Consider the following 13,726-nt stretch of genomic DNA (forward strand, 5'->3'; position numbering starts at 1 on the left):
CAGATTTCCAGCTGAACATCACATACTGCAGAAGGCACCATGCTGTATAGACCAGCTGCTCCCCAGCGCTGTTCTTTCTCTCCATAGGTCCTCTCTCCTCAAAATGGCCATCGCTTGAACCAAGCGGTGTGTGAGTATGTGTGCACATGTGTTAGTTTGGTACAGCAGTATGAGGGCTGTGTAGGGGGGAGGGCTGCCTTTCCCAAAGACCCTCATAGGTGTAATAGAGGTGCTGCACCTACCAATCCATTTTTGAGGCACTGGCTTGTTCTGCTCCACCCAGTGCCACATAGCAGATGGGAGCATCTGCCCTTGCTTTTGTAGCCATTGGAACAGTGATTAAAGATGAGATTGCATATTCCAAAGTCACATACGTTGCTCCAGAGGATAAGTCAAGGTTTTGTTTGATTTGAAAATAGAAACAAACCAAATATTTTTGTGCACTGAACTTCCCAGTTTTGGCAGAAGCATTCTGGGTTGGAACCCTGTTAGTCACGCTGACTTGAGGACTTTCAAAATGCATCATGTTTCACCGACAGGTGCTGTCTTTGGAATCTCTACAGGATTTTCACATTGCTCTGCATCCAACACTGCCATTAAGGAATAAAACTGTTCTTCCTTTTGTAACAATTTCTCAGGAGTGGTATTTTGCTTTTACTGTAAACAGGTCTGTCTGATAAAAGAATTGTGAAGAATCTTTCATGGGCATCAGCCTTAAACTAATCCCTGCTTGCTGCTTCTTGTTGTTCTTTTGTCAGAGAAAAAGGTGTTAACAGAGTTTAATACCCTTCACCTTCCGTCCTCAGAATTCAACCAGAAGATACCCAATTGCTCAGATGTGATTTCGATTTCCTCACTGGAAAACAGTGTGTGAAATAGTCCTTCGCAGGGACATATTTTTCCAGTTGAGGAGGCCCTAAAGAGTTTATTCCCACCCTCTGTTCTCTTCCCACCCTTCCACTTAGCTTAGGAAGACCTCTCTGCACCCTTTGCCGCCTCCTCTCCTTGTCTCTGCCTCCTGCACCCATGTTTAAGACCTGCTTTGGATCCCATACTTCCCTTTGAAGTTCTTTCACATCCATCTGCTTGCACATCCCTGATCGCCTCTTCCAAGCACTTTGAGGGATAAACCAAGTTGTAAATCCTACTATCTGTACAGAACATGTATGATCACCCAAGTGAGAGCCAGGAGGTCTCTTTTGCTTCGTCTTTTTCTGCCCTCATTGGACAGATCCATATTTTGTCTTGGTGCCATTTTCTGATTTCTAATTTGTCAAGGAGAAGAAAAATAATCTGCTTTTCATTTGTTTAAACATCTAGATCAGATTACTGTAAAACACTAGTAGTTAAGGTGCTTATGAACTTTGTATTTTGTTTTCCCTCAGTAGTCTAACTGGAAGCTGGTAAGGGCTCACAGGAGAGACTTGCTATGGTGGTATAAACCGGGGCTTGCTCTTGTAACCTGGTAAGTGGTTTCCGTGGAACCTTTTTTTTTTTTTTTTAATAAAGAAAATCATAGAACAACTTCCCTAGAAAAGCCCTGGAACACAAGACTGCGCAATTATGGTTTAGCTTTTGTTATGGCTTCAGTGTGTAATTTGCTACCTATCTAGCCCTCGGTGCCTCTGTTTACATCTCTGTGTACCATATATTGATGTTTGCCTAATGAAATGCTGCTCTGGAAGATTTATGGGTGCACATTAATAGAATAATTAAAGGTCTTTGAAAGTCTCAGATGAAATGTATACCAGGTCAGGGAAAAAAGAGTGGAAGTGAGGGATGGGAGATGATGTGTCTGCACCTCCGGCCTGACACGCTGTCGTGGGGTGATGTGTGTGTGGGTATTGGGGGCCGGCAGCCCTGTGGGGAAGAGGTGCCTGGGGTGTGTTTGGGCTTCCTCTGGGCTTTCACCCGCTGAGCGAGCAGCCTCGACCTGTCCTCACCCTACTTCCTCGTAAAAGGGGGGCCTTGGGAAATCCGGGGGGCGAGGGAGGGAGGGAAGACGCGAAGGGAGTGGGAGGCGGGAGGCAAAAGCCGACACCGCATCCCCAGCGCGGGGCTTGGGCCGCTTCCAGCCCCGGGGACGAACATCCCCACCTCACCCCCCGGGGGCGGGGGGGGGGACACGACGGGGAAAACTTTCCGCGGCAGCGACTTGGGGCTGCGGCTGCTCCAGCATCCCGGGGGCGGCTGCGCCTCACACCTGCCGGGGGGGAGCGCGCAGCGTGCGCGCAGGCATACGCACACGCGCAGGCGCCGGGGATCCCCGCGGGGACATCCCCCCACCCGAGACTGGCTGAGTCCATGAGGGTGGCACCTGCCCCCCTCTGTGTGTGTGTACGTGTGTGTGTGAGTGCGCGTGTGACCGCGCGGGTGTCCGCGGGCGCGGTGCGCCGCCGTGCGCGCAGGTGGCGGCGGGCGGGGAGGGGCGCGGCGCGGAGCGGAGCGGGGGGGGCGGCTGCTGGGCTGGCTGACGGATGGCTGGCCGGGACACATCCCGCCATCCCGTTTGTGCTCTGTTCGTATGTCTTTCCTCTGTGCTCTGCTGCTTTTTTTTTTTCCTTCAAAAATCTCCCTGGGAATTTTGTATTTTGCAGCTTTTTTTTTTTTTCTTTTTTTTCCCTCTCTCTCGCTCTCCTTCCTGCTGAGGATACGTTTCGCTTGCCAAGTTTGTAGTGACACCTCTCAGATTCCCCTACTCCCTGTTTTTTGGATCTATTACAGTGCCCGTTTGTATATAGACATACCGTATTTTTTTTTGCCTTTTTTTTTTTTTGTCAAGAAAATGGGAATTCTTTGGGAAGCTAATGGATACTGAGGAGGACGATCCTAAAAATCTCCTTTTGAATCGGTAAATGAGGTGTGCGAAGATATTCTTAAATTCAGCCATCAATTTAGCTTCGTGTTAAGCACCTCGAAGTATTTATGATTGCAGAGCAGGTGCAAGCGAGGATTAGTAATAAGGTAAGGGAGCTATTTCCATCTTTGAGGCAGCAGCATTTGCTCAGGGTTATCAGCAGCTTCTCTTTTTTTTCATAGAATCTGGGCTGATTTATTTGCATTTTCGGTGCTGTTCTCCCGTCCTTCCGAGTCTTTTCTAATACGCCTGCTTTCTTTTCATCACTAAAATATACGTTCCTGCTTCCTCTGTATTTGGGAGTTTCTTTGCTGTGCACATGTTTTGGCTATTATTTGGTAACTGTTTAAAACCACTAATCCTCTGTTTAAAATGATTTCTTATCTTGCACTTTCTCCCCCGAGCAGGATTCCTGAAAAGCCCCATAGAAAACTGCAACACAAAAGCTTTTTTAAAATTATTATTATTTGCATTTAAAAAGGAGAGTGAAGTAGTTAAAATCTTCCCGGGGGAGAACTGGGCAGAGGGTGTGGGGGGGCAACAATTAGGTTCTCCCGCTAAAAGCAAATTAATATCCCCCCCCCCCCCCCCCCCCCCCCGATTTCTGGGCCGTAACGAGCCGCACCGCGCTCCGGCCCGAGCCTGCGGCACCGGGGTCCCCCCCGGGTCCCCCCCGCGCTGCTGCCGGCGGCTCTGCGGGGAGGGGAGGGGGGGTGGGGGAGCCTCGGCCTCCGTCCCTCCCGCCCAAAGTTTCGGCTTCCCCCCCCCCGCCTCCGCGTCCCTTTCGTGGCGTGATGGTGTGTGGGGGGTGTGATTCCTTGGGGGGGGCTGGGAGAGAGGGAAGGGATACCCCTGCTTCCCGCTGGGATGTGGCAGGCTCCTGCTCTCCATCAGCGTGCTTTACTAATTTTTGTTTTATCAGCTCTGGTTAGGGATATAAATGGCACGAGCAAGGGTATCAATTGCCAGCTAACCACGGCGATAGTCCCTGTTTTATGGGATTTAATGATTTCTCTTGTTTTGAAAAAGCTCTTGTGACACTAACAATAAAGAACTCCATAAATCATCTAAATGAATTGTGCTCCTGTAAAGGCAGTTTTTGGTATTTTGCTGCGTATCATCTCATCCTGGTAATTAATTGCACTGACAGTTGTGAACATGTTTGTGGTAGTAAAGGTGCCATTACCAAAAAGTGGCTTTCTTGATATGGGTCCCATGTTTACTGAACTCCTACAGTGTGCCTTAGCTGTAGCTGACCACTGTCCTCTCGAGATATAGGGAGAGATCAGATTATTGTGAAGTGAGCGGAGTGTGGGGACAGACATGTTTAGTGAAGTGACACGTTTGTTCCCCAACACTGAAAAGAGTGAAAACCCATTTAACAGGCTGCTTCAGTGACTTAGGTTGGAAGCAGGAGGTAATAATCACTTAGGCCTTCTGATTACATATTTTGATTAAAAGACAAAGCAAACGGGGTTAGGTGGTTTGTTGTTTGTTGTTTTTTTTTTTTTTTTTAATCTTGATGATTCTGTCGCTAGCTTTTAAATCCTCTTAAAAATAAGCAGGAGCTGTGGAGTTCAATCTTTCAGCAGAATATAGCAATGCTCCTGCAGTGCTGTGAGGAAATCTCTTTCATGTTATCCTTCACTGTTGCTTTACTTCTATCTTCAGTATTCATGATAGTAATTTTCGATCCGTTATTTACAGTCAGGATATACTGAAAAGTCTGAAATAAAATAATGCCGTTCTTATGAAGGGAAACGTGCTATGAGGAAAAGAATCAAGTTTGACTGTTTTAAGAAAATTGTTAAGCCACAGGACTTACATTTGAGTTTTCTTTCTGCTGCCTTTGACAATCATTAACATGATCTGCAACTGGTGATGTAACATATGTCTCGGTGTACGTATATCATCTGCATAACTCGCTATGTGTTCAGTTGGAGCTCCATTTAAAGCTGCCGATAAATTATTCGCTGTGCAAAAATGTTCACCGGCAGTTGAACAGGAGCAGGTTCAGTTCACCATACGATTAATTGGGTGATAGTTGCCAAACGTAATACAACTGTATAGATATGCCGAGTCCCTCAAAAATTGTTACCATGTTATGGTTTGTTTCTTAAAATAGCCACATGCAAAACCTGGTAAGATTCAACTCCTTGTAGCCACTGAGTAGGTATCTGAGTAAGGTTAATGGAACCCAAAGCTAAGAAGTTACTTCATGAACTGTATGTAGATTTTAGTGGTTTCTCTGAGCCCCTCGGAATAGAGTGTTTTATTAGCATGAAATAGCGCAGAGATGTTGAGTTCAATCCTACTGTCCTTATTCAAGAAAAAATTTCCATGACTTCATGAATCTATATATAAAGATGTTTTCAATGAGAATTTCTGACTGTGCAGTCAGACAATTTAGACGGTAACTTTGATGCCCATATTATTTAATTTGTCAGTGTTAGAAAGTTTAGTCTTTATCTCCATAAATTGGAAAGGGTCAAAGAGTGTTTCCTGTTGTGTCATCAGTACCGCCACTGTCATTCCCTTTTTGCCAAAGAACAATTACTCAATGAGGACAGACTTGGATTTGAGCTTTTAAAATGTCTTTCCTCTGAACATCCAAAACATTTAGAAAACTGTATTGGTGACTCACTAGAAGGGTTGTCTGTATCCTTTTTTACTATTCATTATCTCTTATATCGTGTGTGCATTTGAGCATAATCTAGTCCTTGAATTGACAGGTCATTGCTTGAATAAATTATTTGGTTGTTTATTTTCCTATTTGAACATGGTTGTCCCTCTATGCTATAACAACGATAATTCCTTAAGCGACAGTGAGTTGCAAGAAAATGCTTGAGTTCATGGGTCAACATAGTGATTCGTGACTGGATAGAGAATATTGCTGATCAAGGTGTATGGCAAATTAAATCTTCAACCATAGTTTCTGGTAGAGGTACGATACCTTTCCTCTTTAGTTCTTGTTAAATTAGCTTTGGGAGTTTTTGAGATGGTAAAGAGCATTACAGGACTCTTGTATTTCAATCCACAGGAAGGGAATCTCTAATTTTGCAATGTAAAACCAGAGATGCAGTCTTCCAGACACCAAAGAAATTAATTTGCTGCACCTAAGTCCCTGCAGTTACTAGTACTACTGTTTGATCCCATTTCAACTCTTGAAATCTCATAGTGCTTTTCAGTAGTGAGCAGCTATCAATATCCTAATTTTTAGTGATGGGAAAAGTACCTGAAGCACGTGACTAATCTGAGATTGTGCAGCGATTCAGTAGCAGGTGTAGATAGTGGACCTGTGGCTTTTGTTGCTCAGTTCCAGGCTGTAGCCACTAGATGGGTATGAAACTTCTGCAACAGTTGTAAATGTTTCTGAAGAAGAAAAATGAATACTTAAAGAAACACAGTGTTTGATACGGGCCAGAAATAAGCTTAACTGAAAGAAACAGAAGTGTGGATAGCAACCTTTACCTAATTTTGATAGGAGTTTATACACATTCCATAGATGGTACAGGATGTCAAACGTACTGCTGATTTAATGGCTAGGAAGATGCTGGGGCCATCGGTCTCGCCTCAGCAGGAGACCTCCAGTGATGAGCCCTGCACTATACGGAGCAGCAGGGTACTCCCAGACACCCACCCGCTGTCAGACCCCTTCCTGCCAGGTATCCTGCTGGTTGCGAGATCCGTGCTGCCACACACACCTCTATCTGCAAGAGCAGGAGGTTCAGAGCACCCAAGTGCAATATGTGGCCAAGTTCTGTTATTCTTACACTCTTACGATCTCATCACAGTCAGCAGGTTGAGCTCAATAAAGTATTCTGAAGTTGTGACCATTTAAGATGGGATTCGTATTTGTTTAGACATGCCAGAACTAATGAAAGCTGCTTTCCCAAAGATTTCTGTCTTGTAGAGTGAAACTCTTCCCCAGCTGAAACACTGAGAGGTCTTTCTCTCATTCATCTTTCACGTGCCCAGTAATGTATTGCAATTTTTCTTTTTTTTTTTTTCTTCTTTCTGTTAAGAGAGGTTGAGTGAAGTATTCAGAGTCTTGGAGAGTTCCTTATACCTGTTTTGTCACTCAAATTTGCTTGTTCCTCAGATAGTTTGGATGAAATCACCAACCAATTAAAAAATTGGTAGAAGTGCATGCAGAGCATGGTTATATAGATCTCGCTGCTTCAGAAGACCAGACTAAAACTGCAGCCTTGTATAGGTCATGTATTTTCTCATGTAACAAGTCGGTAAACTAGACATCTCAATCATTTCATGGCTTTTCACTGCACAGGGCAAGAGCTTACTACTGGTGACAGCTAGTGATGTTTCTCCTTGGCTTCATGTATTGATAGTCCAAGCTTTAAGTTTGAACATTTGTCTGTGGAGGTCCATGTGGAGGAGAGGAGTAATTGCCAGAAATCTGCTGTGTATCCAAATGGTTAAGACTATGGTTTTGTCATAAATAGGATTAAGATTTCAGAAGAGAACAGTTTTAGTTATGGAAATAATCATCTTAGTGTGATAGCAGATGTTAGGTTGATTTCTGCAACTTTCTAGGAAATGGCAATACCTGTGCATGAATCTTGTGTGCTGGAGAACTTTTTATAAAGCCAGAAAAAAATAAATAACTTGAATCCATTTTGTATACATCTATCTGAAGGTATATGTCCAAAATGATATTTTTTAGTAGTTTTTATCGATGTGAAGACTTTGGAACAAATCCCACCATGCCCTTTCTTCCCTGGCAGAGGAAAAAAAAAGCACTGTGCTTCAGGAGAGGGACTGTGTTTGGGGGAAGTTTTCAGATACCTTTTCTCTATGGAGGAAGAGGCTGGACAAACCACCTGCACAGTGGGAAAAGGAGCGTGGACAAGATGAGGGGACTGAAAGCAGGAAGAGTGAAGCTAGAAAGACGACATGTATCAGAAAAGATGATATATGGAATTTAGTGATCATAAATTTCTACTGATTGAGCATAATAAACACCTCATCTGTGAAGCTGTGTTGCAAACACAAGTAGGCATATTCAATTCTGAAATGCTACTGTGAAAATGCAGTCCGAAGTCCACCTGATTTTGTCCATTTCAGTGGAGTTGCTGTAGTCTGCAACAGGGCTAAAGCAGTGGAGAACTGGGATTTTACTTTTTAGTCGTCTTTGTTATTGTTGATGAGTCTAGAACACAAGACTTCATAATGTGACTTTATGTTGTGCAAGTAGAAAGTAGAAGGAATTGATCCGCTACATTGTTAATCAGCTTACTAGCCTCATATACTGTGAGAGGACTAACTTCATATACACTATAGAGGGGAGAAATGCTGAGAAAGAAAGCATTTCTGTTTGTGCATTTCAGTAAAACAATATAAAACCAACTATAACATGTTTTCCAGAGCCTTAGTAACAGAACTGTGATTAGCATAAAATTTCCAAGGACTGGGATACCAGATGCACTTGCTTATTTATTTAGGATTTGATCCACTTCCTGTTGTGGGGAACTTTATTATTTAGAGGAAGGAAGAGTGGGGAGGGTGTATTGTTCCTTTGAAGTGCATGAGAGACTTGCCATCCCAGTTGCCAGAAACCAGCACAGTGGGGTTCTGAATTTTGAAATTTGAAGTAGAAATTTTGTTAGTTTATATAGTTATTTGCAAACACTCAATATGGTGAAAGTTTATTTAAAGGAAGTAGGAGTGTAGTTATGGGTATTTATTTTTGACTCTTGCCTTTTATTTTGTTCAACAATTATTCAGAATTGGCTTATCTGTTATTTTCAATAAAGCATCACCTCCAGCTGAGATATATTTGACTTTGTTAAAAACCCAAACTCTTGAACTCGGGAAAAATTGGGACTGGTTCTGATTAAGCATGTTTGTTGGACAATTAAAGTTTTACTGAAAGACGTAGCCAGGTAGCAATTGATACTGCAGTAAAATGAAATTTAGGCGTTACTAAGTTACAGACAAGCTGAGTGCTGAGGTTTTATTAATTACTGTTTGTATTCCTTGGGCAAGCAGAAGGTCCAGCCAAAATCATCACCTACTTGTGCAAGGCACTGTACAAATAAGTAATAAATGCATTTTGTGTCACAAGGAATTTCAGCTTCACTCTACTATGAGTTCTTATCGCTTGATTTACCACAGTTGCACTGAATTCGTGTGTTCACAAGTGAAAGAACCGTAAATTGTGGAAGAACTGGAATACAATGTGAGAGTGGTTAGAAAAATAAATTCAATGTACTCAGTGAAATAAACATTTGGAGGCACTTTTTAAAAGAAGATCATCAATCCATCTGAGAACTTTTCTTGTCTTTGGTAAACTCACTTGAAAAATATGCACGCATGTATAGATACATATACGTGCACTATGCTATACAGTAGTGTAAATACACAAAAGAAATGATGTGTGGTCTGATTCAAACTTCAGTGTAAATATATAGAAATTGCAGCAACGCTACTGGAGATAGTATGTACAACAAATGTCTGTGCAGCTAGTATATATGAAGAAATAGCATTTCTTTTAATTGGACAGTGACTTAGTCAACTTCTGTGCCTTTAATGAATTAATGAAAGATGCACAGTAAACACTACTTTTCCCCTGCTATTTCATTTGCTTGTTTTTAAAAAATTCCAAATATAAAAATGTAGATTGACTTTTAGCCTATGTTTGGCACGTTTTAACCTATGTAGGGACACGTACCATTTGGCAAGTGAAGGTCTAAGCAAAGGTTGAACAAAACTGAACTATAAACATTACTTTAAAGTGGCCATTAAAGAAAAAGAGATTTTCTGTTGTTTTGGAACATTTGCTGCAACTAACATTTAAGAAGAGAGCAATTTTTGAAAATGCAAAACCTAATGATTTCATTGCTCTTTGTTCATATCCACCATCTTGTACTCTTGCAACTCTGATGTTTTTGCAGATTGTTGCTGAGGTCAAAGTTGAGTCTCAACTTTTTGTATCTTAGTAAGTTTGCTGGTGTAATTAGGAGCATAAACATAAATCTTGTAGTGTTTGGAATCTTAATGATGAAGACCTCCAAAGGCTGCCACAGGTTTCCTTTTTGACTGTTTAGCAACATTTTGCATTGCCTTAATTCTTGTCCCCGTTGTCATAACAGAGAAATAGAGTAACTTTTTTTTGTGTCATCGTTTCCCTCCCCCGCCCCCCCCCCCCCCCCCCCCCCCCCTTTCCTAGTTTGTAAGAGGTGTACTGTGGCTCATTGCCATTGACTGGGCTACAGAGAGGAGAACCAGTGTGATAGTTTGGTGTTTGCTTTTCCCATACTCACTCTTCACCTAGCTGCTGGGGCTGTGATGCAGCAATTATGCTGTGCCAGATTTTTCCAGCGCACCCATCTCTAAGGTTTTAGCTGCTGCATGTCCACAAGAAAGAAACACTGGGGGCACTTTGAATCTCATGCCTTTGCTTGGCACTTATATTAAAATATATTTCAGTACTCAATCTATTTTGTTTTCCCATCCATAAATTGAACTACTACCCTGAGATGCTGTGAGGATTAATGAATGCTTGGAAAGCTTACTGCAGATGGAAAAAATACAGTGCTGCCTCTTCAGATCATTATGTATAACACTGCATAGCTCAAAAGTTATGAGAATTGTATAAAGGCCCTGGCAGATGAAGCAAGAAAATATTAAACCTCCTATTAATGGGGGAGCCATAGGTCTTTCTTCATCTGCCATCCATTCTTGGTTTGGAGAACAGCAGTGCAATGAACGATCCTGTTCTTGTGAGCCTTGCTTTGTAACAGCCTTTGAAAATGAGGGGTGATTGACACAAGGAAATCTTGTTGGGCCCTGATGGATGCTGTTCAGATTTTGTGAAATGGCAGTATTCTTTTCAAGTATTTTTCTTCCAAAATAATAAAGCATCACTATGTATATGGGCCTGGCCATTCCTAAAAAGATTAAGCGTTTCTTAAAAGAAAAAGTAAAATGCTTATTGTAAACTCAGATGGTATTGTGAAAGAAATCAGCATTTGTAATGAGAAGTCAGAATCCAGTTAGATTTCTAATGCTTTTTAACAAAATAGTTAAAATTTCATTTTCTCCTTGGATATAAATAATTTCCCTAAGAATTATAACTACTTAGGTAGAAATTTATATGCAACATTCTTGCACATTTTAAAAATAGCTTTGAATAATTAGGAAAATGTAATGAAAATTGTGACAGACCTTTATCATAGAGGTGTAATGAAAACATCCATGATGCCAACTATTGCACCTCTTCTTCATATTTTATATGGGGTCAAGTAATCTGTCAGAAATTCAGAGAAGTAGTAACTATGGTACTACAGTGGCTTAGTTTCAGAAAACAGTGAAACTTCTAATAGAACTAAAAAATACATAATCACCAAGGTATGTAATCTTAACCAAAATGTCTTTGGTGTTAGTAAAGCGAGCTACTTGACGTTTGGCTGATAATATACTTGAGCTGCCATTTTGCATCCCACTTTAATTCAGAAAATATTTGATAGCTCAGAAATGCAAGCTGATTCTTAATCAAAGCAGTGGGAAATGTGCAAATACTAGCAACAAGTCCTGTTTTATCTTTGGTTATCTATGAATAAGATACCACATGATGAGACCATATGAGTAGTGTGGTGCTTTCAAATCTATCTCTCTGAAGATAATTTCACTGCTCAACTAAACCATAGGTATGAAAAGAAGTTATTTTACAGACTGCCAAACCCAGTCTTGCTGAGTTTCCATAATCGGGTCCTAAACTGAAATAGAGAGCAAAATCGGTAAAACCTAGAGAGCCGCATTGGTGTCAGCACCAGAGGGAGCTGCTTGCCCAACTCTTGGCCATGTAACAGCTCGAAGGCTGGAAAGAACCAACAAAAGGGGACAAAATGGCAGAAAAAATATATGGTAACCTGTTAAACACTGTCCACGCAGGAAAAATAATATTTGAAAGTTGAAGCTGTTTGGTGTGTTGATCTGTTGGCCAAATCTGACATTTTTCTTATCCTGAATACTTTTAATTTATACATTCAAATTCTAATCTAACCATTGTTTCTAGATTGTCATAAAAAAATTTTGCAGCTTACAAAGAAGGTATTATAAAAATAAATTATGATCTTCAATTACAACTGTAACTTTGGATCCTCTATTTGCTATAATAATGTAAATACATTTTATATTTACATATTGGACCCTTGTATTTGTGTTCTTTGTTGGTACAGTGTGATACCTGGTAGGAATACAGATAAGGCTAATTATTCTTCTCCTCAACTGCCCCCCTCCCCCCTTTTTTTTTTCTCCTAGTAATCCCATATTTTATATGGCATGAATGTTTATTCTCTTAGATTACTGAGAACTAAAACGTGTGCGATACAATGATTCTGGACTTCATCTGTAAAGTATAATTATTTAAGTATTTGTGTGCCAGTGAATTTCACAGGTTGCAAAGTGAAATTAGGGCTGAGCTGTGCAGGATGCCGTATTTACCCACAGTAAAAAAAAAAAAAACCCTGAAGAATAACGCACCCCCCACCACCCAAACACCTCTCAGGCACTGGTGTAAAGCATTTGTAATCTATGTGCTAGGACAGACAAAAGAGGAGAGAAAGGAAATATTGCCCTTCAAACAAAAGATGACTTAAGCATTTGCTTAACTGCTGCTTCAAGTTGTCCAGGGTCACAGAAGTAGCCTCTGGCAGAGTGAGGAATTGAACCTGAGCCTCTGAAGTCCTAGTCCAGCACCTTGTTCATAAGATATTCCTTCTTCTCTTGGCTTTACCACCATAAAAAGTGATCTCTGTACACCAAGGATAATACTTTTAAAACTAGATTTGTGTGTTCTACTACTGCTGTAGTAGAAATCGCTTATTTACAGGCATGCACGCGCACACACACACACATCCTTTCCTTAGACAGGGACTTTGTTGATAAGGCAGTATGATAGTACTAAAATCAATTCATGTGGAGCTTCAAAGTTATTAAGGTGTAGCAATTTAAGTGTATTCAATCTAAGAGATTTCCAAGGCAGGTACCTGTGTAGAGAGTATGTGTATGGATACACACATTTCTAGAATGTATATATACATGTATATATGCACTTAGTTATTTCAATGTCAAAATTAGAAATTGAGTTTAGCTGAGACTGTTGGAAGTGGAGCAGCTGAGAAATTTCAGTACTTAGAGAGTGGTCCAGCTTTCTTTTACTTGATAAGAGAGATCATAAAAGCCCAATTTATTTGCTGCTAGCGCCTGAGTGAATGGACATGCTTCCCAATTTTACATTTGGACTAAATCTACGAATATAATTCTTCCACAGTTCAATATTTTACAACTTATACTGCCAGATTTAAATAACAAACTAAGTTTTCAAGTTCCTTCTTCGAGAAGATACAGAACAAATGTTTGTTTCAACAATGCATTTTCCCTTTTATTACATCCTGAAATTTCTCCCTTATTAAGCAATTTGCAAATATGTGTAACTGCTAATTCAGTTTGACTTGCAAATCGGGAATAGGGCAATGTAATAGTCTTAGTCTGAAATGCTCCAGCTCAGTGTTAGATCTCTCTCCATGCTTCCTGGCTGAGGGTCAGGGGATGCAGATGAAAAGAGGTATGTGGGTGTCAGTACAATCTAAATTTTGAGCTCAGGTAATGAAGTCCTTAAATGAACTCACATAGAAGAACTTGGCCAGAGCAACAAATTGACCTTAGGCACCTGTTAAATTGCCCAACTGGTTCCCTTTCCTTCCAAGGTCTCCTAGAAGGTTGTTTATGTGTCACTACAACTTTCCCTGATCCTGGGTAATGTAACAGCCTTAAGATCAGTAATGGAGAAACTGCAGATTTCATTATGTTTTCAATCTTTTACTGAATTTCAAGAACTACAGTTTT

The 13,726-nt window shown here is 41.1% G+C and overlaps 1 protein-coding gene across 1 annotated transcript in view; it reads left to right on the forward strand.

Moving 5' to 3' along the window:
* The first annotated feature begins 2,200 nt into the window (after positions 1–2,200).
* The window catches only part of NLGN1 (neuroligin 1), a 400,485-nt gene continuing 388,959 nt past the window's right edge, over positions 2,201–13,726 (forward strand). Inside the window, exon 1 of the mRNA XM_074878520.1 lies at positions 2,201–2,964. The gene's annotated coding sequence lies outside the window, so the exon portion shown is untranslated. The remainder of the gene's footprint in view (positions 2,965–13,726) is intronic.

Source organism: Strix uralensis, chromosome 9, assembly GCF_047716275.1.
Source record: "Strix uralensis isolate ZFMK-TIS-50842 chromosome 9, bStrUra1, whole genome shotgun sequence".
Classification (NCBI taxonomy): domain Eukaryota; kingdom Metazoa; phylum Chordata; class Aves; order Strigiformes; family Strigidae; genus Strix; species Strix uralensis.